This window comes from Phyllobates terribilis, unplaced genomic scaffold (assembly GCF_046119375.1).
Source record: "Phyllobates terribilis strain yellow unplaced genomic scaffold, ASM4611937v1 Scaffold_7__3_contigs__length_470593459, whole genome shotgun sequence".
In the NCBI taxonomy this organism is placed as follows: Eukaryota; Metazoa; Chordata; class Amphibia; order Anura; family Dendrobatidae; genus Phyllobates; species Phyllobates terribilis.
The window spans coordinates 159,485,337-159,507,750 of NW_027362767.1; the positions used below are offsets into that span (position 1 = coordinate 159,485,337).

Sequence of the window (22,414 nt, forward strand, 5' to 3'; positions counted from 1 at the left end):
CAGAAAAGAGAGAAACGAATCTCTAGTAGGGAGAAAAGATGTTCGTTCCACCAGAAAATCCATGTTCATCCTCCTACATTCTGTATTCCATCAGTAACTTGGTATCCTTTCTACTTGAATCCTTTAAAACTCAAGTTCTTCAACCTGGAACAAATTATTATTCCATATCTAGTGAAATAATCCTTAAATTGCTGGATAAAACCAATTAACCTAAGCAGAGGTGTTTTTTGGAATCCTGATCCAGAAGTGCTGTTGACCCTGGACGTAAGTGCCTGTGGATGGGGAGAAAAGTTTTTGGACATTCTTCTTCAAGGTCAATGTCCATCATCTCCAAGAACTCACTCTTCAAGTTATAATGAAAAAAAAACAACCTGTGAAGTACTCAAAAAACTATAAGTTCATCTAAAATGTCAAATCATCAACAGTAGCAATACTAAAGCACCAAGTAGGAGATCAAACTATAGGAAGACACAGCTATAGGACCTGCCAGGCCAAATCTTTCATTTGGCTGAACATCCTATTCTGTGTCTATCAGTGAAACACTTGAAGGGAAGAGGAAAAAGAGAAACTCATTGTCAAAGGTCAACATATTTTCAAGACTAAATCCAAAGAAGGGCAACCACAAGTCTTCAATCTGAAAACTGGCAGACCGTCCAACTCTTAGACAATCCCTGATATTTTAGAGTCAGCAGACAACATCACTCAAGGTAGCAATTTCTGTTCCACTATCTTACCATAGCGTAACCATTGTTACGTTGATGGACTATGTTTTGATTCCTGATCTGATGCTGGCCCCTTGGCCTAATTACTTGGGATGACCACTCTTATGTTCCTTGCCACTTCTTTCTTTCCGAAACTATCAAGGCAAAGTGCAACCTTGAAAAAATTGTTACTCAAACCACCTTAAAAAATAGTATTGTTTCCTTAGCCCCAATTTTGCCAGCACCAATGATTTAAAGACATTTTTCAAATCTTCCACTTGCGTATCTGCATTCTACTAAATTTCACTCAGACTTCTGCATGTTCAGCTTGTTTTTACCTGACTTGTAGTGTTTCTAGAAATGTAAGCTCTGTCTGATCTGATTTTCCAATGACTGCTACACCAAAATGTTTACTTATCATATGTTACAGAATTGATAAAAAAACAGTCACGTTTATCACACTAGCACCATCAATTTTTTCTCCTAAACTCTTCATAACTCAGGTCACTCACATGCCCTCACAATCACATTTTGAAGAAACGTGGGAGGAAATTTCAGAAACTATGAGAAAAAAATGCTACAATTTTTATACGCCACCAATTATTGGTTGCAATATCAGACGCAGTCAACACACAACTTTAAAAGTGTATTCTAATTTGATGAATTCACGGCATATTCACAGGATAGTCCATACATTTATGAAGGTCCTGAAGATATTTATCATCTCCATTCATTAGTAAAAATACTCTGAAAATGTTTGAGCGCACAATTATTGCTCTGCAAATGTGTCGAAATTCTAACTGGGCAGTTCGCTTCAATTTGGCCAGGAAAATTGATTTCCATAGAATTCATGCAATGTGAATCAAATGTGCAAAAGTCCTTGAAGTGATAATATGCCCTCCACTGAGCCCTATTCTCAAGATAATCAAGTCTGCTTGGGATCACATTAAGAGTAGTGTTGAGCCACCCCCGTAGTGTTCGGGTTCGGTTCGGTTCGTCGAACACTGGGATGTTCGAGGAACTGTTCGTCGAACACCTTAGAACACCGTCGAACACCGTTAAAACCAATGGCAGGCAAACAAAAACACATAGGAACACATGGAAAACACCTTCAAAGGTGTCCAAAAGCTGACAAACTGCTCAGAAGACGCTTTCTTTAAAAAAGCCGGCCGGCAATTCAGCAGCGGCATACACCGGTACCCGACAATTTAGACATGAAGGAATAGAGCATCACACATAGATTAGATAGATAGAAACATGTCAGTCACATATATATGAAGTACAGTGACAGTGTTGCTTACTGTACTTGTCATTTAGTGTAAAGGATTTATTAAAAAATATAATAGTGTTTTCGTGCACCGTCTCTTTAAAAAAGCCGGCCGGCAATTCAGCAGCGGTACCCGACAATTTATAACAGACAGAATAGAGCTTCACACATAGATTAGATAGATAGAAACATGTCAGTCACATATATATGAAGTACTGTGACAGTGTTGCTTACTGTACTTGTCATTTACTGCAAAGGATTTATTAAAAAAAATAATAGTGTTTTCATGCACCGTCTCTTTAAAAAAGCCGGCCGGCAATTCAGCATCTGTACCCGACAATTTATAACAGACAGAATAGAGCTTCACACATAGATTAGATAGATAGAAACATGTCAGTCACATATATAATAAGTACAGTGATATTGTTGGTTACTGTACTTGTCATTTAGTATTAAAATAAAGGATTTATTATTAAAAAAAATTGGCGTGGGGTTCCCCGTAATTTTAGTCTCTAGCGGAGGTTAAGCAGACGGCTGGGGCAGATGTTTGAAGCCTGGGAAGGGGGTAATACCCACGGAGCTTCCCAGGCTACTAATATCAGCCCCCAGCTGAATACCTAGCCTTTACTAGCTATTAAAATGGAGGACCCCCCCCAAAAAAATGACGTTTGGTCCCCCCTAATTCAATAGCTAGCAAAGGCTAGGCAGACAGCTGGAGGCTGATATTAATTGCCCAGGAAGGGAGCCATGAATATTGGCCCCCTCCCAGACTAGAAACACCAGCCGTCAGCCGCCCCAGAAATGGCGCATCCATAGGATGCGCCAATTCTGGCACTTAGCCTCGCTCTTCCATGCTGCCCTGGTGCGGTGGCAGGGGGTAATAGGGTTGGGGTTGATGTCAGCTTATAATGCCAGCTGACATCAAGCCCAGGTTAGTAATGGAGAGGCGTCTATAAGACACCCCCATTACTAACCCCATAGTCAAAGTTAAAAAAAAAACACAAACACCCAGAATAAAGTCCTTTAATTGAAATAAAGACACAATTCTTTATTGTTCTAAATTAAACCATACTTACCATCACGCCCATTCCAGCTGAAGCCAACGATCTCCTGCAATAAAAGAAAAATAATAAAGCAACCTCATCCTTTCCTTTCCATGGTTCCCAGGACAGCTTCAGCTCTGCTACATCGAGATGACAGGCTGGACCTGCAGAATGCTGCCATCCAGCCTGTCATCCCGCAGACACTGAGAAGCGCAGGCATGCTTGCGCTCCTCAGTATCTGACTGTGACGGCATCCAGATGAGCCGACAATGAACTCGGCTCACCTCATGTACGTCACTGACAGCGTGGGAAAATTCTCCTGCACTCAGCGCTTCAGCGTGAGAATTTTCCCACGCTGTCAGTGACGTGCATGAGGTGCGCCGAGTTCATTGGACATGACCTCGGCCCCATCTGGATGCCGTCACAGCCAGACACTGAGTAGCGCAAGCAAGCCTGCGCTTCTCAGTGTCTGCGGCATGGCAAGCTGGATGGTAGCGTTCTGCTGCGGTCCAGCCTGTCATCTCGATGTAGCAGAGCTGAAGCTGTCGTGGGAGTCATGGAAAGGTAAGGATGATGTTGCTTTATTATTTTACTTTTATTGCAGGAGATCATTGGCTTCAGCTGGAATGGGCGTGATGGTAAGTATGGTTTAATTTAGAACAATAAAGAATTGTGTGTTTATTTCAATTAAAGGACTTTTTTCTGGGTGTTGTGTTTTTTTTAAATACTTTACTAGAAATTCATGGTGGTCATGTCTAATATTGGCGTGACCCCATGAATTTCGGGCTTAGGCCTGCTGATAATGCCAAGCTGGTCTTAACCCCTTTATTACCCAGTGAGCCACCGCACCAGGGCCCTGGATGAGTTGGGTACAGCGCCAGAAGATGGCGCTTCTATGAACGCGCCATTTTCCGGGGCGGCTGCGGACTGCAATTTGCAGCGGGTGGGGCCCAGAAAGCTTGGGCCTCCCTGCGCTGCAGATTCCAGCCCCCAGCTGCCTAGTTGTACCTGGCTGGACACAAAAATAGGGCGAAGCCCCACGTACTTTTTTTTTTAAATTCATGAAATTCATGGAATAATTAAGAAAAAAAGGGCTTCTCTATATTGTTGTGTCCGGCCTGGTACAAATAGGCAGCTGGTGGTTGGGAGCAGCCCGTTCCTGCCTGCTGTACCTGACTGGACACAAATATAGGGCGAAGCCCCACATCAATTTTTTTTTCATTATTTCATGAATTTCCTGAAATAATTTAAAAAAAATTGACGTGGGGCTTCGCCCTATATTTCTGTCCAGTCAGGTACAGCAGGCAGGAACGGTCTGCCCCCAACCACCAGCTGCCTATTTGTACCTGGCCAGACACAACAATATAGGGAAGCCCTTTTTTAGAAAAATTATTTCATGAAATAATTTAAAAAAAATTGACGTGGGGCTTCGCACTATATTTGTGTCCAGCCAGGTACAGCAGGCAGGGACGGGCTGCCCCCAACCACCAGCTGCCTATTTGTACCTGGTTGGACACAACAATATAGGGAAGCCCTTTTTTTCTTAATTATTCCATGAATTTCATGAAATAATTTAAAAAAAAAATGCGTGGGGCTTCGCCCTATTTTTGTGCCCAGCCAGGTACAACTAGGCAGCTGGGAGCTGGAATCCGCAGCGCAGGGAGGCCCAAGCTTTCTGGGCCCCACCCGCTGCAAATTGCAGTCCGCAGCCGCCCCAGAAAATGGCCCGTTCATAGAAGCGCCATCTTCTGGCGCTGTACCCAACTCATCCAGGGCCCTGGAGCGGTGGCTCACTGGGTAATAAAGGGGTTAAGGCCAGCTTGGCATTATCAGCTGGCCCTAAGCCCGAAATTCATGGGGTCACGCCAATATTAGACATGACCACCATGAATTTCTAGTAAAGTATTTAAAAAAACACAGCACCTAGAATAAAGTCCTTTAATTGAAATAAACACACAATTCTTTATTGTTCTAAATTAAACCATACTTACCATCACGCCCATTCCAGCTGAAGCCAATGTCTTCTGCAATAAAAGTAAAATAATTAAGCAACCTCATCCTTACCTTTCCATGGTTCCCAGGACAGCTTCAGCTCTGCTACATCGAGATGACAGGCTGGACCGCAGCAGAAAGCTGCCATCCAGCCTGTCATCCCGCGGACACTGAGAAGCGCAGGCATGCTTGTGCTCCTCAGTGTCTCGCTGTGACGGCATAAAGATGAGACAAGTTCATGTCCAATGAACTCGGCTCACCTCATGCACGTCACTGACAGCGTGGGAGAATTCTCCTGCACTCAGCACTTCAGCGTGAGAATTCTACCACGCTGTCAGTGACGTACATGAAGTCAGCTGAGTTCATTGGACATGAATGAGCTCACCTCATGCACGTCACTGACAGCGTGGGAAAATTCTCCTGTACTCAGCGCTACAGCGTGAGAATTTTCCCACGCTGTCAGTGACGTGCATGAGGTGCGCCGAGTTCATTGGACATGACCTCGGCTCATCTGGATGCCGTCACAGCCAGACACTGCAGAGCGCAAGCATGCCTGCGCTTCTCAGTGTCTGCGGGATGACAGGCTGGATGGCAGCGTTCTGCTGCGGTCCAGCCTGTCATCTCGATGTAGCAGAGATGAAGCTGTCGTGGGAACCATGGAAAGGTAAGGATGAGGTTGCTTTATTATTTTTCTTTTATTGCAGGAGATCGTTGGCTTCAGCTGGAATGGGCGTCATGGTAAGTATGGTTTAATTTAGAACAATAAAGGAATGTGTCTTTATTTCAATTAAAGGACTTTATTCTGGGTGTTTGTGTTTTCTTTTAACTTTGACTATGGGGTTAGTAATGGGGGTGTCTTATAGACGCCTCTCCATTACTAACCTGGGCTTGATGTCAGCTGGCATTATAAGCTGACATCAACCCCAACCCTATTACCCCCTGCCACCGCTACAGGGCAGTGGGAAGAGCGAGGCTAAGTGCCAGAGTTGGCACATCCTATGGATGCGCCATTTCTGGGGCGGCTGACGGCTGGTGTTTCTAGCCTGGGAGGGGGACAATATTCATGGAACCCTTCCTGGGCTATTAATATCAGCCCCCAGCTGTCTGCCTAGCCTTTGCTAGCTATTAAAATAGGGGGGACCCCACGTCATTTTTTGGGGGGGTCCCCTATTTTAATAGCTAGTAAAGGCTAGGTATTCCGCTGGGGGCTGATATTAGTAGCCTGGGAAGCTCCGTGGGTATTACCCCCTTCCCAGGCTTCAAACATCTGCCCCAGCCGTCTGCTTAACCTCCGCTAGAGCCTAAAATTATGGGGATCCCCACGCCAATTTTTTTTTAAATAAATCCTTTATTTTAACACTAAATGACAAGTACAGTAATCAACACTGTCACTGTATTTCATATATATGTGACTGACATGTTTCTATCTATCTAATCTACGTGTGATTCTCTATTCCTTCTATTCTAAATTGTCGGGTACAGATGCTGAATTGCCGGCCGGCTTTTTTAAAGAGACGGTGCATGAAAACACTATTATTTTTTTAAATAAATCCTTTACACTAAATGACAAGTACAGTAAGCAACACTGTCACTGTACTTATTATATATGTGACTGACATGTTTCTATCTATCTAATCTATGTGTGATTCTCTATTCCTTCTATTCTAAATTGTCGGGTACAGATGCTGAATTGCCGGCCGGCTTTTTTAAAGAGACAGTGCATGAAAACACTATTATTTTTTTTAATAAATCCTTTATACTAAATGATAAGTACAGTAAGCAACACTGTCACTGTACTTCATATATATGTGACTGACATGTTTCTATCTACCTAATCTATGTGTGATTCTCTATTCCTTCTATTCTAAATTGTTGGGTACAGATGCTGAATTGCCGGCCGGCTTTTTTAAAGAGACAGTGCATGAAAACACTATTATTTTTTTTAATAAATCCTTTACACTAAATGACAAGTACAGTAATCAACACTGTCACTGTACTTCATATATATGTGACTGACATGTTTCTATCTATCTAATCTATGTGTGAAGCTCTATTCTGTCTGTTATAAATTGTCGGGTACAGATGCTGAATTGCCGGCCGGCTTTTTTAAAGAGACGGTGCATGAAAACACTATTATTTTTTTTGATAAATCCTTTACACTAAATGACAAGTACAGTAAGCAACACTGTCACTGTGCTTCTTATATGTGTGACTGACATGTTTCTATCTACCTAATCTATGTGTGAAGCTCTATTCTTTCGGTTCTAAATTGTCGGGTACCGGTGTATGGCGCTGATGAATTGCCGGCTTTTCATGTTTCACTGTTGGCACTGTTCCCATCGATTTGGGCAATCACTGTAATGCCACAACCACCATGGCTGTGGCATTACAGTGAGTGGCAGACAATCCCTGCATGATTGGTGCTCTAAATAGCACCAGACATGCAGGACACTCTTTTGGTGCACGAACAGTTATCGAACATAACCTCGAACAGCCGAATTTTTTGCAAATCGTTCGGGTTCGTCGAACAACTCGAACACCGCCCAAAACAGCTCGAATTTGAGATTGGCGAACAGTTCTAGTCGAACACCGCTCATCTCTAATTAAGAGACAGAAGGATCGGCACAAGCCTCATACACAGAAGATCTATGGCTGGTTCTCCAAGATGTTTGGAACAACCTCCCTGCAGAGTTACTTCCAAAACCGTGTGTACAAGTGACCGAGAATAAGTGCTGAGGCAGCTATGCCCAGATGCTACCAAGGTTCTTCTTAAGGATGCTTTAACATAAATGTAAATGTTAGGTTATGTTCACATCGCATTTGAGCCTATGGTCAGTGGATCCATCAGGGCTTTATGTCTGAATAAGGAGACTCGGGCGTATGCACTGATGGTGCCATTGACTATAATGATGCAGACAGAGTCACAGTGTTGGACATAATTTTTGGATGTATGCGCCTGTCTGAAAAAGGCTCCAAGACTCAGTAGACCACATCTTGGAGTTGGCCTTCAATAGGTATATATGACCACAAATTATGTCAAGCAGAGCGCACAGTGACTCCGTCTGCATCATTACAGTCATTGGCCTCATGAGTGTATTCGCCCAAATCCCATTTTCTAGAGCTTCAAACATAACGTCACACAAAGCCACTGACAGTAGGCTTGATGTGAACATAACCTTACCTGTCATTATACATGTGGTGGCCTGGTGATCGACAACCAACATGAACCGATAGGACAGTTGAAACCGCAGAAGAAGGGATAACTCTAGAGGCCATGTACAACATATTATTATGGGCCGCATATGGTCATGTTATAGGTACATCCATTACCCTTTTACATAAGCTTTACATTTAGGAGATTCACGGGCTGCAAGCCTATGCACTTAGGTTCATGTCTGGCTAATTTAAGATGGAGGCTCAAAGCAGAATACTTATCCGATTCTGTGCCAGCCAAAAAGGAGGGAAATGAGCAGTTCTAAAGGAGAATACTTTGGGCCTTATATACCAAAGTATCTTCTAGTAACCAATCAGAGCACAATTTGTATTCCCTAAATTGCTCTTGCAAAATAAAAGCTGGCATCTGATTGGTTTCTTTAGGTGACAAGGGCTATTTTACTGTTCGTTTTCATTAATAAGACCTCATGTCTTGTCAGTGTTTGCGTGTACCCCACATTTCTACTATAATAAGACACATTACTAGAATATATTCTAGATTGCTTTAATACATTAGGCAGAAACATTACAAGTAAAAAGTAATGCAATAATAAGAGAACATTTACAGTAGAAAAGATTTTTAAGACTCAAATAAATTATTCTATTCAGCTAAATATTACAATCCCTCTAATAGTGAATCAGAAACATTTTACTGAATTTCAAGGAATCTGTAAATCTCCACGATGGCCACGACACAGAAGTGCTCCAGTGTTGGTAATCTGGTGCCGCGTGCCAAATGCCATTCAGATTTGCCAATCCGCAGGCGTTAAACCACCAGCCTGCACCATATTGGTCACTGCAGCTCCTATACTTTATGTCACTGCTACCACATAATGGGTGACACTTGTCATGGTAATTATCCCAAGTGCTGAAATAGCTGCCATGCTGGTTGCTCCCGGGAATGTCTGGAAATCCAAGGAAAGCATCACCTACAATGGAAAATAGAGAAAATGTTCTACGTCTTTCTTTAACAATTTTTTTTATGGTTTTGCACTTTTTATGGATTTGTTCTGAATCCGCTCACCTGCTGTACCCGAATAATTTGCTGCTGACAAATTTATAGAATTTGTTAGCCTCTCCTATGCTAAAGGATCTGTATTCTGCGTAGGCTTCATTCCCATCAAAGTCCCCCAGACTGATGTGCAGTTTGCAGCGTCTTTGTGTCTGGTGGGTCAGGGCATACATGTTCTTGAGTCCAAGCCAATGTTCACCTTTAAGAAGAAAAAAAGTCAATTACATGGAGGAAAGAAATTGTAAACAGTAGTGATACAATAAGTAACTGGCAGCAGCAGAAAATCTCCACTAAAGGGCTGTTTCTAGTAAAAGATCAACTTTTTCCACTTATAAAAAAATAAATTTTATTCCCATAAATAATCCTAAATACAAAATTGATGAAACCCTTTTGTCTCTGCATGAAAACCCTTTAAGTGATTCCCATATAGTTGTTAACGTTTTCCTCCATTCTGATGCCCACTTTACCTTGAAGTCTTCCGAATCCGTTCTCATACTCTATCCATGTTGCATAAAAGTCTAAATGATCTTCTCCATTGTGGTTTTGGATAAGAGTCCAGCCGCCACTTCCAGACATTTCACAGTAAACCTAAACGGGGAGAATAAAGATCATAAATGTAAATCTTAGAATAATGAATCAAAAATGACATTTCAAATTATTTCTACCTTAACGATACATAGAAAATTGTACGTTTACTGAAGATTTCTAAGTTTGTGGCCAATTGACGGTCACCATTTTACCATACTCCAAGGTGGGGTCTAACTCTAGGATGGAAAATTTCCAAATTTGTCCCCCAACCATGTTCTTAGACTAAGAGCCGGAGGAGCATGCACTCCACTCCATAGAAAACCAGGCCATTATGCTGAATGAGTACAAGAAGCTGTTTACAGAGGATCTGTCACCAGGTCAAAAGGGCCAAATTTTTCTCCTATTTTATTCCAATTTTACGCCGAGTATTCAGCTTTTTGTTTAAAAAAAAATCTGCCAAACATATCCAGAGATTTGGTCTTTTTATTTAGTGGTAATTTTTAGGGTCTTTACCAAGGGGACAAAGCTTCATAAATAGACGCCCCAGGGGATCCATGCCCACACCTGCTCGCTGCTTACAATCTACAAGGAAATAGTGGGACACAATAGGTGAGAAGTGCTTGTTATTTCAGGTCCAGCCATTATAATGAATAGGGATGTTCATATAAAGCTGCATGATCCGGTCATCAGCCCGTATGTTCAAGTGCAATAATCAAGTGCAGTTATCATGTGCATGGAGGGTGTGGAGACAGATGAATAGGAGGGAGCAGATTCTGAATAATATTTAGAAGGAGGGAAGGGGGGAGAGTTGGGTTACAGAGTTCAGGTGATAGATTTGTCTAAAGAGATGGGTTTTTAAAGCACGCTTAAAAACGTGGGGGCTAGGAATCAGTCAGATCATCTGGGGTAGTGCATTCCAGAGAACTGGTGCAGCATGAGACAAGTCTTGGAGATGGAGGTGCACTAAAGAAATTTGCTCTTATCTCTTGATCAATAATGTGGATTAAATCTAAAAAAAATCATGAATAGTATGGGGGCAGAGGGATTAAAAAAAGAACAAAAGCACAAAAGATGCCTACTTTTGACATGGTGACAGATCCTCTTAAAAATGCTCTATTTCATCTCTATGTAGAAAGACGATGAAAACTACTCCTGTCGTCCAGACCAAAATGGTCATTTTGGACACCTTTGCTCATAGCAATTGGGGCGGGATCCAAAGGTCTGTAGTAGATTGTAAATGAAAATAATGTCATTTTGGGCTCATCCCTTAAAAAAAAAATTTTTAGAAAAAATTTAAATTAAAATAATAATGAAAATAAAAATATCATTGGATATAGGCGCTGAAATTTTAAGAGTAAAAGTCCTTCTCATTTTAACCTTGAAAAAACAGCCAGGATTATTTTTACCGTCTCACCTGAAAACCAAATTGGGCATTTCTCGGTTTGATCATGTATATTCCACTGGTAGCGGTATGATTCCTTTCCCATATATTAGAGCAGTCATATCCTACCGAAAGTAAGAAATGAAATACAATGTGTTAAAAAAGAGACAAATTATCAACTTATGAAAATACAATAACTGATGTCAATTCATTATATTCTATATACTGTATATATATATTTTTACAATCTCTACACTTGAAAACTAAATTTAAAAAATTTGTAGATTTTGACTATCTTACCTTGAGCCACTGGAGACTGAGGCTGAAAGCAAAAAAAACATTATTATTATTTAAAACATTTTAGAAGCATCACTTACTGTATATAAAAAATATAATTAAAAAATGTATGTTTTTGAATTCACCCAACAGGATAAGACTTGGTTTTAGTGGATTCCCGCAAATCTTTTTGAGGTGATTGCGTTCTTTTAGTCTATTTGCACTACTCTAGTGCCCTAACATTTCACCTATTACAGGACATTTGATACCACCATGAATCATCAGCATCCAATGAAAGTGAGAAGAGCAACAGTGCTCATGATTGACTATTGCTGCCCAATAATACGGGGCTCTTCAGCGACCCAGTTCTCAGGATCATAACGGCCATGTCGGTCGGAGCCCAACGATTGAAGAGCTGTTCCCTATCCTATGAAAATACCTCTTTAAGCATTGCCTCTTCATATATACATGTATATTCATACTACTGATGTATTTTCCTTTGTCCCATTTATAAACCAGTTTTTTAACTAATTTGCTATAATAAAACTTTTCAATTAAAGAGTTATAGCATTTTTATTTACTAAATCTAAAGGATTTAATTTTCTTAAATTCTATATTTCTTAAAAATTACAATTCATTAAATCTTTAAAAAAAAATTAAAATAAAATTGCTTTCAATTTCCTATGATATTTAAAAAAAATCAAGGTACTCACCTGTGATACAGTTAGGAGGCAATAATTGCTTACTAAAAAGAGACACATGAATATGTTTATGGCCGCCATGGTTCTATTCCTAAAAAAGGTAAAAATGCAAGTTAATTTGAATAATGATAAAAATTCTCAAAATATAAGGCACATCAGATTTTTTAGAAATTAGACAATTTGTAAAAAGTGTAACATGCATTACTTAATAGAGAGTTTAGTAAGAAAGACAATTCTACTTGCAATTCTAACTCAAAGAAGCCAAAGTCCAGATCACCTACAACTGAGCCGAGTACAATGAACTTCTCATCACTTCCGTCCCTTTTTATAGCCCAAAGTAGAAGGTGGAGTCAAAAACTTGCCAATCCGGTGGCAGAAACTTCATTATCGCTCTTATTTATCACACAATTAGGACATTAACATTTTAGTTTCTCACTTCTGTAGGCTTTGATATCTCAGTGAATTTAAGGTTTCATTTTGTTTCTAAATGTTATTTTATTTTTATTATATCTAAAAAAAAACTAATCTAAAAAGAGTTTGATAATTACAAATTAAAATATACAATGTATATAATATAGGTTTAACCCCTTCTGGATGTGGCCAGTTTTAGTTTTTTCCTCCCCATCTTCCCAGACCCATAACTTTTTTATTTTCCCGTCCACATAGCCATATGACGGCTTGTCTTTTGCAGGACGAGTTGTAATTTTGAATAACACATTGATTTTACCACATAATGTACTGGAAAACGGGAAAAAAATGTAAGTGCTGTGAAATTGTGAAAAAAACACAATTCTGACATAGTTTTCAGGAAATAGTTTTAACGACGTACATTGTCTGTTAAAAATGATCAATATATATGATTCTACTCATAGGTACAATTACAGTGATACCAAACATGCCCAGGTTTTTCAATATTTTAGTGGTAAAAAAAAAAAAAAGAAGTATGCAGAAAAAAATATGGGGGGGGGGGGGGTTGGGGTGTTGTGTCGTCATTTTCCGAGACCCATAAAGTTTTTATTTCTCAGTCAATGGAGCAATGTGATGGCTTATTTTTTTGCAGGGTGAGATTAAGTTTTTATTGATACCATTTTGGGATAGATTTGACATTTTGATCGCCTGTTACAGCATTTTTTCGAATATTGCAGCTTCATAAAAAACTTAATTTTGGCGTTCTTTAATTTTTTCTGTTTACAGTGTTTACCAATCGGGTTAATTATTTTTATATTTTGATAGATCGGACTTTTTTGGATGTGGCGATACCACATACAGTACAGACCAAAAGTTTGGACACACCTTCTTATTTAAAGATTTTTCTGTATTTTCATAACTATGAAAATCGTACATTCACACTGAAGGCATCAAAACTATGAATTAACACATCTGGAATTATATACTTAATAAAAAAGTGTGAAACAACTGAAAATATGTCTTATATCCTAGGTTCTTCAAAGTAGCCACCTTTTGCTTTGATGACTGCTTTGCACATTCTTGCCATTCTCTTGATGAGCTTCAAGAGGTAGTCACTGGAAATGGTTTTCCAACAATCTTGAAGGAGTTCCCAGAGATGCTTAGCACTTGTTGGCCCTTTTGCCTTCACTGTGCGGTCCAGCTCACCCCAAACCATCTCGATTGGGTTCAGGTCTGGTGACTGTGGAGGCCCGGTCATCTGGCGTAGCACCCCATCACTCTCCTACTTGGTCAAATAGCCCTTACACAGCCTGGAGGTGTGTTTGGGGTCATTGTCCTGTTGAAAAATAAATGATGGTCCAACTAAACGCAAACCGGATGGAATAGCATGCCGCTGCAAGATGCTGTGGTAGCCATACTGGTTCAGTATGCCTTCAGTCTTGAATAAATCCCCAACAGTGTCACCAGCAAAGCACCCCCACACCATCACACCTCCTCCTCCATGCTTCACGGTGGGAACCAGGCATGTAGAGTCCATCCGTTCACCTTTTCTGCGTCGCACAAAGACACGGTGGTTGGAACCAAAGATCTCAAATTTGGACTCATCAGACCAAAGCACAGATTTCTACTGGTCTAATGTCCATTCCTTGTGTTCTTTAGCCCAAACAAGTCTCTTCTGCTTGTTGCCTGTCCTTAGCAGTGGTTTCCTAGCAGCTATTTTACCATAAAGGCCTGCTGCACAAAGTCTCCTCTTAACAGTTGTTGTAGAGATGTGTCTGCTGCTAGAACTCTGTGTGGCATTGACCTGGTCTCTAATCTGAGCTGCTGTTAACCTGTGATTTCTGAGGCTGGTGACTCGGATAAACTTATCCTCAGAAGCAGAGGTGACTCTTGGTCTTCCTTTCCTGGGGCGGTCCTCATGTGAGCCAGTTTCTTTGTAGCGCTTGATGGTTTTTGCAACTGCACTTGGGGACACTTTCAAAGTTTGCCCAATTTTTCGGACTGACTGACCTTCATTTCTTAAAGTAATGATGGCCACTCGTTTTTCTTTACTTAGCTGCTTTTTTATTGCCATAATACAAATTCTAACAGTCTATTCAGTAGGACTATCAGCTGTGTATCCACCAGACTTCTGCACAACACAACTGATGGTCCCAACCCCATTTATAAAACAAGAAATCCCATTTATTAAACCTGACAGGGCACACCTGTGAAGTGAAAACCTTTTCCGGTGACTACCTCTTGAAGCTCATCAAGATAATGCCGAGAGTGTGCAATGCAGTCATGAAAGCAAAAGGTGGCTACTTTGAAGAACCTAGAATATAAGACATATTTTAAGTTGTTTCACAACTTTTTTGTTACGTATATAATTCCACATGTGTTTATTCATAGTTTTGATGCCTTCAGTGTGAATGTACAATTTTCATAGTCAAGAAAATACAGAAAAATCTTTAAATGAGAAGGTGTGTCCAAACTTTTGGTCTGTACTGTATGTTTATTTCTTTTTTAAATGTTTTATTATCTTTATTTTATTGGGTAAAAGTTGTTGATTTGAACTTTTTTTTTTAGATTTTTTAAAATGTATTTTTTTACTTTTCACTGTACTTGTTAGAGCCCTTAAGGGGACTTACACCTGCGATTGTCGGATCGCTTGTGCCATTTACAGCGATACCTCAGGTTGGGTTTCAAGGGCGTTCTGTAATGACAAGCACGGTGGTCTTCAACAGACCCTCAGCTGCCTTTTTCTTTCCAACTTTTTGTCAGCCCTCTACTGTTCAGTAAAATGGTGACCGCAACTGGACAACATTTTGCTGAATTCACATGTAGATAATTGCAAAATATCTGTATTCTCCGGCATGCATATTTTCACAAAATTTGAGTACAATTAAATTTTACAAGAATAAATTCTCTCACCTCTTGTGACATGTTTGAAATTTATTCAACAAATAATTTAATAACAAAAAAATTGAGGACACTTGCCAAATTGACTCATTGTGAAGCAGCTCAAGTTGCATTTCGAGGATTATACTTTTTCTGCATCCAGGAGGGTGCCGGCATAGCAGGTGTAACCATGAGATCAGGAGTGAGGAAACAGCTCCAACCTGGTGCACAACTTGAATAGGTGCAGGGGTTGCAATTGCACCCAGGCCCTGGAACCTAGAGGGTATAAAAATGTCCCTTCGGGCCACATGAAAAGACCATTACTATTAAAGGCTTGCAATAGCTGGAGGCCCCGTTGGTGTTTTTCCATTGGGGCACATGACTTTCAGGTTACGCCACTGGCTCCAACAATGGAGACCATTGCAGAAGAAACTCTGATCTGCAAGGATCAGGACTCATACCTTTTATACGCAGAAAGTGCAGTGTCCATTTCTGACTCCAGTGCTTTTTGGCCATATTTGAGTGAGCCCCTACTGCCATTAAAAAAGCAATTTATTATGCGCTGAGGTCTCCTGTTGCCAAAGCATAATGAGCCAATGTGTCAGGAAGTCAATAAAAACAACAAAAAAATCATACTGAACTAGCCCTTCACCAGTCCCTATCGGCACAGCTCAGTGCCAGCCCCCAGCTACCTTCTTAAGGCACCCACTCTGGAAGTTTTGTCTTCACACTACCCAAGTGCTTTCGGCAGCGGCTTAGCCTTGATGTATGATATGTCAGAACGTGCGCTGAAGTCAAGCTGCCACCAGAAGCGCAGGAAAAAAGGAAAGCAGAGACTGTTGTTAAAATGGTTTTTAACTCCCATCTAATTTATTTAGCATTTTTTTACATTGTCTTTAGTTCTCCAAAAGTTCAATGTTGAGTGTCTAAAACTCCCAAGAACATCTAAATGAAAACATTTTTCTTGTGGATAATAACAGCCCGTCTAGTCTTGTTTTGTGTCCGAAAAAATAAACTTGAAAGTTGAATGAAAGACAATGAGCCTTTCATAATGGGATGAAACTAAAGCAAACACAACACACAATGCAGACTGGAAAAACAACTGTGTGGAATATTCACTGCACATTCTCAACTTTCACCTGGAAAATCTTGATTTAAAAAGTTGTGCATTTAACAAGAGAACATCATACATTACTTATCAAACTATACAATCCATATACCCATTTTGGTTTTTGGTAGAACAAGTTTTTTTTTTTGTTTTGTTTTAAGTCAAATATAAATAAAAATGGTATAACTGAAAACGTCATCTTGTCCCGCAAAAAAAAAAGCTGCCATACAGCTCCATCAGTAGAAAAATAAAAAACACATACATCTCAGAATTAAGCGATCCAATAATAATTCTACTTTCTATAAAATTTTATTGTGTAAAAGTGAAAAAACATTAAAAAAATATATATGAATGTGGTATCGCTGTAATCATACTGACACAAAGAATAAAGCCACATGGCAAATTTCTGTTTTTTAAAAATGTCAACTCGTCCCACAAAAAATAAGCCCTCATATGACTCTGTCGGCAGAAATATGGAAAAATGATAGCTCTCAAAATATAGTGATGCGAAAATTTTTTTTTTTGCAAAAAAGGTGTCTTTTAGTGTGTGACAGCAGCCAAACAGAAAAACCCGATATAAATCTGGTATCACTGTAATCGCACCGACCCGAGGAATAAAGTCGTCTAATCACTTATAACGCACGAGGAACGACGTAAAAAATAAACTCTAGGTTTAGGGTTGTGCTAGGGTTAGGGTTCTGCTAGTGTTAGGGTTGGGTTAGGGTTGTGTTAGAGTTGTGTTAGGGTAAGGGTTGTGCTAGGGTTTGGATTGTGCTAGGGTTAGGGTTGTGCTAGGGTTAGGGATGTGATAGGGTTAGGGTTGTGCTAGGGTTAGGGTTGTGCTAGGGCTATGTTTGTATTACAGTTGGGGTTAGGATTGTGCTAGAGTGGGTTGTATTAGGGTTGGGGTTAGGGTTGTGTTGATGTTGGGATTTTTTCAAAGGAAAAAAAAAATTGTCAGCAAATGACGACAATATGGCAACTAGTGTTGAGCGCAAGTGCTCGCTACTTGAGTTTGCATCGGGTGCTCGGTTATGCACCGAGTATCAGGGGTGCTCGAGTGACATGCTCGAGTCTCCGCCCCATATGCTTTGTGGCTGTTATACAGCCAAAAAGCATGCGGGGATTGCCTGCCATGCACGGGCAATCCGCGCATGTTATTTTGGGTGTCTACCAACTGTGAAACATGCAGGGCGGGGACTCGAGCATGTCACTCGATCACCTGCGATACTTGGTGAATACCCGAGTACCCGCCGCAAACTCAAGTAGCGAGCACTTGCGCTCAAAACTAATGATAACTTATTCAAAATGACGACCTATTGCAAATTCTGTGTCGTACCTCTGGGTTCAAAATGTTCACCATACCCTTTGATAAAATCCTTGAGGGGTCTAGTTTCCAAAATGGGGTCACTTGGGGGGGGGGGTTCCACTGTTTCGGTGCATCAGGGGCTCTCCAAACACAACATGGCGTCGGCTCTCGATTCCAACCAATTTTGCATTCAAAAAGTCGCACAGTGCTCCTTCCATTCTGAACATCGCCATGCGCCCAAACTGTGTTTTTTCCCCACATATGGGGTTTTGGCATACTCAGGAGAAATTGCACAACAAACTGCATTGTGCAATTTCTCTTGTTACTGTGACGCCCGTGGCAGCAGCAGATGGTACTACGCCCCACAGGCAGAGCAGGGCCTCAGGGCAGAGGAGACAGGAGGATGGGAATTGTAGTGGGAGCTGTGGTGCGGTGTCGTGCGGTGCCGCATTGCAATAAGAAACCGGAGGCCATAGGGCTATTCTTCCAAGCTTTACTCACGGTAGAATGTACAGCTGCAAGGCTTCTCCCTGCTGCTCACGGCACGCTGCGGCCACCAGGATCGGGGGTCGACAACCTCCGAGTAGTTCAGGTGCTTTGGTCAGGACCCCGCACCAGAGTGTTCCTAGACTTTTCCCACTAGGTCCTCTCCTGTCCGTGTGTGGTACGTGTACTAAGGCCAGGTCTCCCTCTGGACTATGCACAGAACAAGGGTACAGGTGGCAACTCCGCTCCGTCCGTTACCCGGTGGGATCCACTGAGCCTCCGGGCTTCTCCGACTAAGACTTAAAGTGACAGAGTCAGATAACGGTGGCCGGTACCCCTTTTGCAGCAGGAGTCCCTCTGGCTAGGCCAGAATAGTGAGGACAGGTGGTGTATACCGCTCCGTCTGCATCCCCCTGGGATCCTTTTGCCTGCGGAGCTTTACTTCTCCGCTCCGCTCCAGGCCTTCTTGGGTAGGGACCTTGACTGGGTAGAGACAGCCGTTAACTCTAGCCCGCTCATCGCCTCAAGGCCAGAGCACTAGGACCGTGTCCCCATCAACAGCAGGTTCACACAGAAAGCCACGTTCAGTGATGAAGATCACAATTAAAGACCATAAGCCCAAGATGGCTGTTTATTAAATATGAATTTTTGTTGTGTAACCTAAATGTGCGTCCTCCACCCTCACCTACTACCAGGTCCCCCTATCTTTTGGTTCCCCCCAGCTCCTCTTATCCCGGCTGGGGCAGTACCCTGGTGCCTATAAGCCCCCCTCAGGTGGGAGAGGTGTAGTGTTGGATGCAGAGGTGGGGTCCTGACCGTTACACCATCCTTACCTTGAAGAAGAGATACCACACCTCATTAAAGAGATGCAGTACCCCTGTGGCGATCGAACCCTCAGGGGCGCCACATTCCCCCCTGGAGAAACACAGCACGTCCGCGGGCTGCAATGAGAGCAAAACCTGGTACAGACTTTTTATATTTTTGGCGTAACAATTCAACAATCTTCCCATTATGCGAGGCACTTTTTCTTAAACGATGCAAACTTTAAATAGTACAAAAATATACACAAGTATAAAAACATCACAGAGACATAATGCATATAGACAGACTAATTAAAGTGCAGTATGAAAGAGTCAGTTTCAGAAGCAAGAGGTTCCTGTCCCAAACCCTCAACGTAGGCCCTGGGGTGGCTGCAGGGCATGAAGATCCCGAGTTGGACATCCAGGAGAGCCACGCCAGACAGGTTTTTCTTCTGAGGTCTGAGGTAGAAGTAAAGCGGTTTCGTATAAAACCAATAGGGAGCACCTAAATAGATGCAAACTATTTACAAGAAGTAAAAGAGTCTGTCTACTGCCAGTCCGCAGGGACAATTGTCCCTTTAAACCGGGAGAAAAACATTATCAAAATATAAACAGTTTAACTGAAAAGGTTACAGCCGCCGGGGCCCTTACTCCATAGGTCCCCACCGGGGAAAAGGTTCATTCCTCCCAATGGAGGCTGACCGGTCCTCCACTGTCGAGCGCAAGGTGGCGTCACTCCTGGACACTTTGTGCACATCCAGGGCGTACCACCCCCGCACCCCGTGGTGGCGGGTGTACGAAACAAAGTCACCTGGGAAGAAATTCCCGCCAGGGTGTCCCTTCTTTAGTCGCGGCTCGACGTCCCGCCGGCTGACAAAGACGTCGTGCTCAAACTGGGAACTCCTAATGTAGCCCCATCCCGCCTCCTGGTGGAAGCGGACAATCTACCCTTCCTCCGGGGGGCTTGGACAGGCTGCCTCCTCCTGGCGGGCCTTGGATTTTGCGGCCTTGGTGCGCACTTAATGGCGCTCTCAGCGAACCTTCCTCTGCCGTTGCTCCCGGTCAAGCTGGAGGATTTGCTGCCTACACAGTTCGCTCCTCCTCCGTGCTTCAGCCCGTGTCTCCCGGGGGAAGCCCATCAGGTCCCCCCCCTGGTTGTCCCAGGTCAACTCCTCAGCCGCCGGCAAGGTGACTGGAGGTGCGGGTAGCGGTGACAGCAGGGGTTGCTGCAGGTCCTCGGGGAGTGCGGACCAGTCCGGGTTGGGGTCGGTGGATTCCATAGCAGGCACAGGTTCCTCCAAGACGGGAGACGGGAGGCAATGCAGACCTCCGGCGATGGCGGAGGCTTCCAGCTCTGGGGCAAAGACTTGCTCCCAAGTTACCACGCCAGGTAGCAGGTACTCCGTCATCAGATCCAGGAGGGGCACGGTGGGCTCAGCAGCCGGGACGGGGGTATCACTCTTACCTGATCCTGGGCTGCACGCATCTTCCGTTGCTTCTTCCGCCTGAGTTGCTGCTCCTTGGCGGCGGGCCCGGATCCTCTGCAGCATCTCTCTCCGCCACGCGGCAGACGCCGCATGCTGGGCCTCAGCTACCCATCGGGCAAGCTCCGGGGTTTCCCTACGAAGGAATTCTGCTTCCCCCGGGGTCAGGATCATGCCTCCCTCCTCTCCGACGGGAGTAGGACCTGGGCCGGGTTCGGAAGGCTCCGGTAGACTTACCTCAGCAGCGTCAATGACTGCTCCTGAGTATGGTGAGTCTTGGACTGTTATGGCCGCACCTAGTGGTTTTCCTCGTTCTCTCCTCTTTTCGGGGTGGCTCCAGGGCGGTAGGCTGACAGGCCCCCCTCCGGACATTTAAGTGGAAAACGACAGTCTGAGGTATAAAGGCGCGCAGTACCCGGTAGCAATGGGCAATCCTCTTCCGTTGCTGCGGGCACGCAATCCTGCCGACTACGCCAAGTTGTGTGACGCCCGGGTGGAGGAGAGAGAGAGATGGATGATAATAATGCATCCGAGTCGGTGGGACTAGGGGACGCCTCTCCTTCCCCTCCCCCACTCGCTAGCCCACCCTGAGAGTTGGGGTACTCGGAAGCCGGGCCACTGTGCAGGGTGGATGTAGTCGCGGGCTAGGCCCGGTCCTTGCCCAGGGTTGTCACATTAAAAAGTTAAGGGCTAGGAGGGACGGTGACAGTGATTCGAGTGGTGTTAAAGACTACGCCATCTGTGGTTTCTGGTGATCCTCCACCAATGCTGCGTTCAGTCCTCTGAGGCGGGATGTAGTAGAAGCAGCAGATGGTACTACTCCCCACAGGCGGAACAGGGCCTCAGGGCAGAGGAGACAGGAAGATGGGAATTGTAGTGGGAGCTGTGGTGCGGTGTCGTGCGGTGCCGCGTTGCAATAAGAAACCGGAGGCCATAGGGCTATTCTTCCAAGCTTTACTCACGGTAGAATGTACAGCCGCAAGGCTTCTCCCTGCTCCTCACGGCGCGCTGCGGCCACCAGGACCAGGGGTCGACAACCTCCGAGTAGTTCAGGTGCTTTGGTCAGGACCCCGCACCAGAGTGTTCCTAGACTTTTCCCACTAGGTCCTCTCCTGTTCGTGTGTGGTACGTGTACAAAGGCTGGGTCTCCCTCTGGACTATGCACAGAACAAGGGTACAGGTGGCAACTCCGCTCCGTCCGTTACCCTGTGGGATCCACTGAGCCTCCGGGCTTCTCCGACTAAGACTTAAAGTGACAGAGTCAGATATCGGTGGCCGGTACCCCTTTTGCAGCAGGAGTCCCTCTGGCTAGGCCAGAATAGTGAGAACAGGTGGCGTATACTGCTCCGTCTGCATCCCCCTGGGATCCTTTTGCCTGCGGAGCTTTACTCCTCCGCTCCACTCCAGGCCATCTTGGGTAGGGACCTTGACCGGGTAGAGACAGCCATTAACTATAGCCCGCTACTCGCCTCAAAGCCAGAGCACGAGGACCGTGTCCCCAACAACTGCAGGTTCACACAGAAAGCCACGTTCAGTGATGAAGATCACAATCAAAGACCATAATCCCAAGATGGCTGTTTATTAAATATGAATTTTTGTTATGTAACCTAAATGTGCATCCTCCACCCTCACCTACTACCAGGTTCCCCGTATCTTTTGGTTCCCCCCCATCTCCTCTTATCCCGGCTGGGGCAGCACCCTGGTGCCTATAAGCCCCCCTCAGGTGGGAGAGGTGTAGTGTTGATTGCAGAGGTGGGGTCCTGACAGTTACACCATCCTTACCTCGAAGGAGAGATACCACACCTCATTAAAGAGATGCAGTACC

At 43.5% G+C, this 22,414-nt stretch overlaps 1 pseudogene; it reads right to left on the bottom strand.

Moving 5' to 3' along the window:
- Positions 1–8,843: 8,843 nt before the first annotated feature.
- On the bottom strand, positions 8,844–20,763 carry LOC141155410 (fibrinogen-like protein 1; annotated as a pseudogene).
- Positions 20,764–22,414: the final 1,651 nt, after the last annotated feature.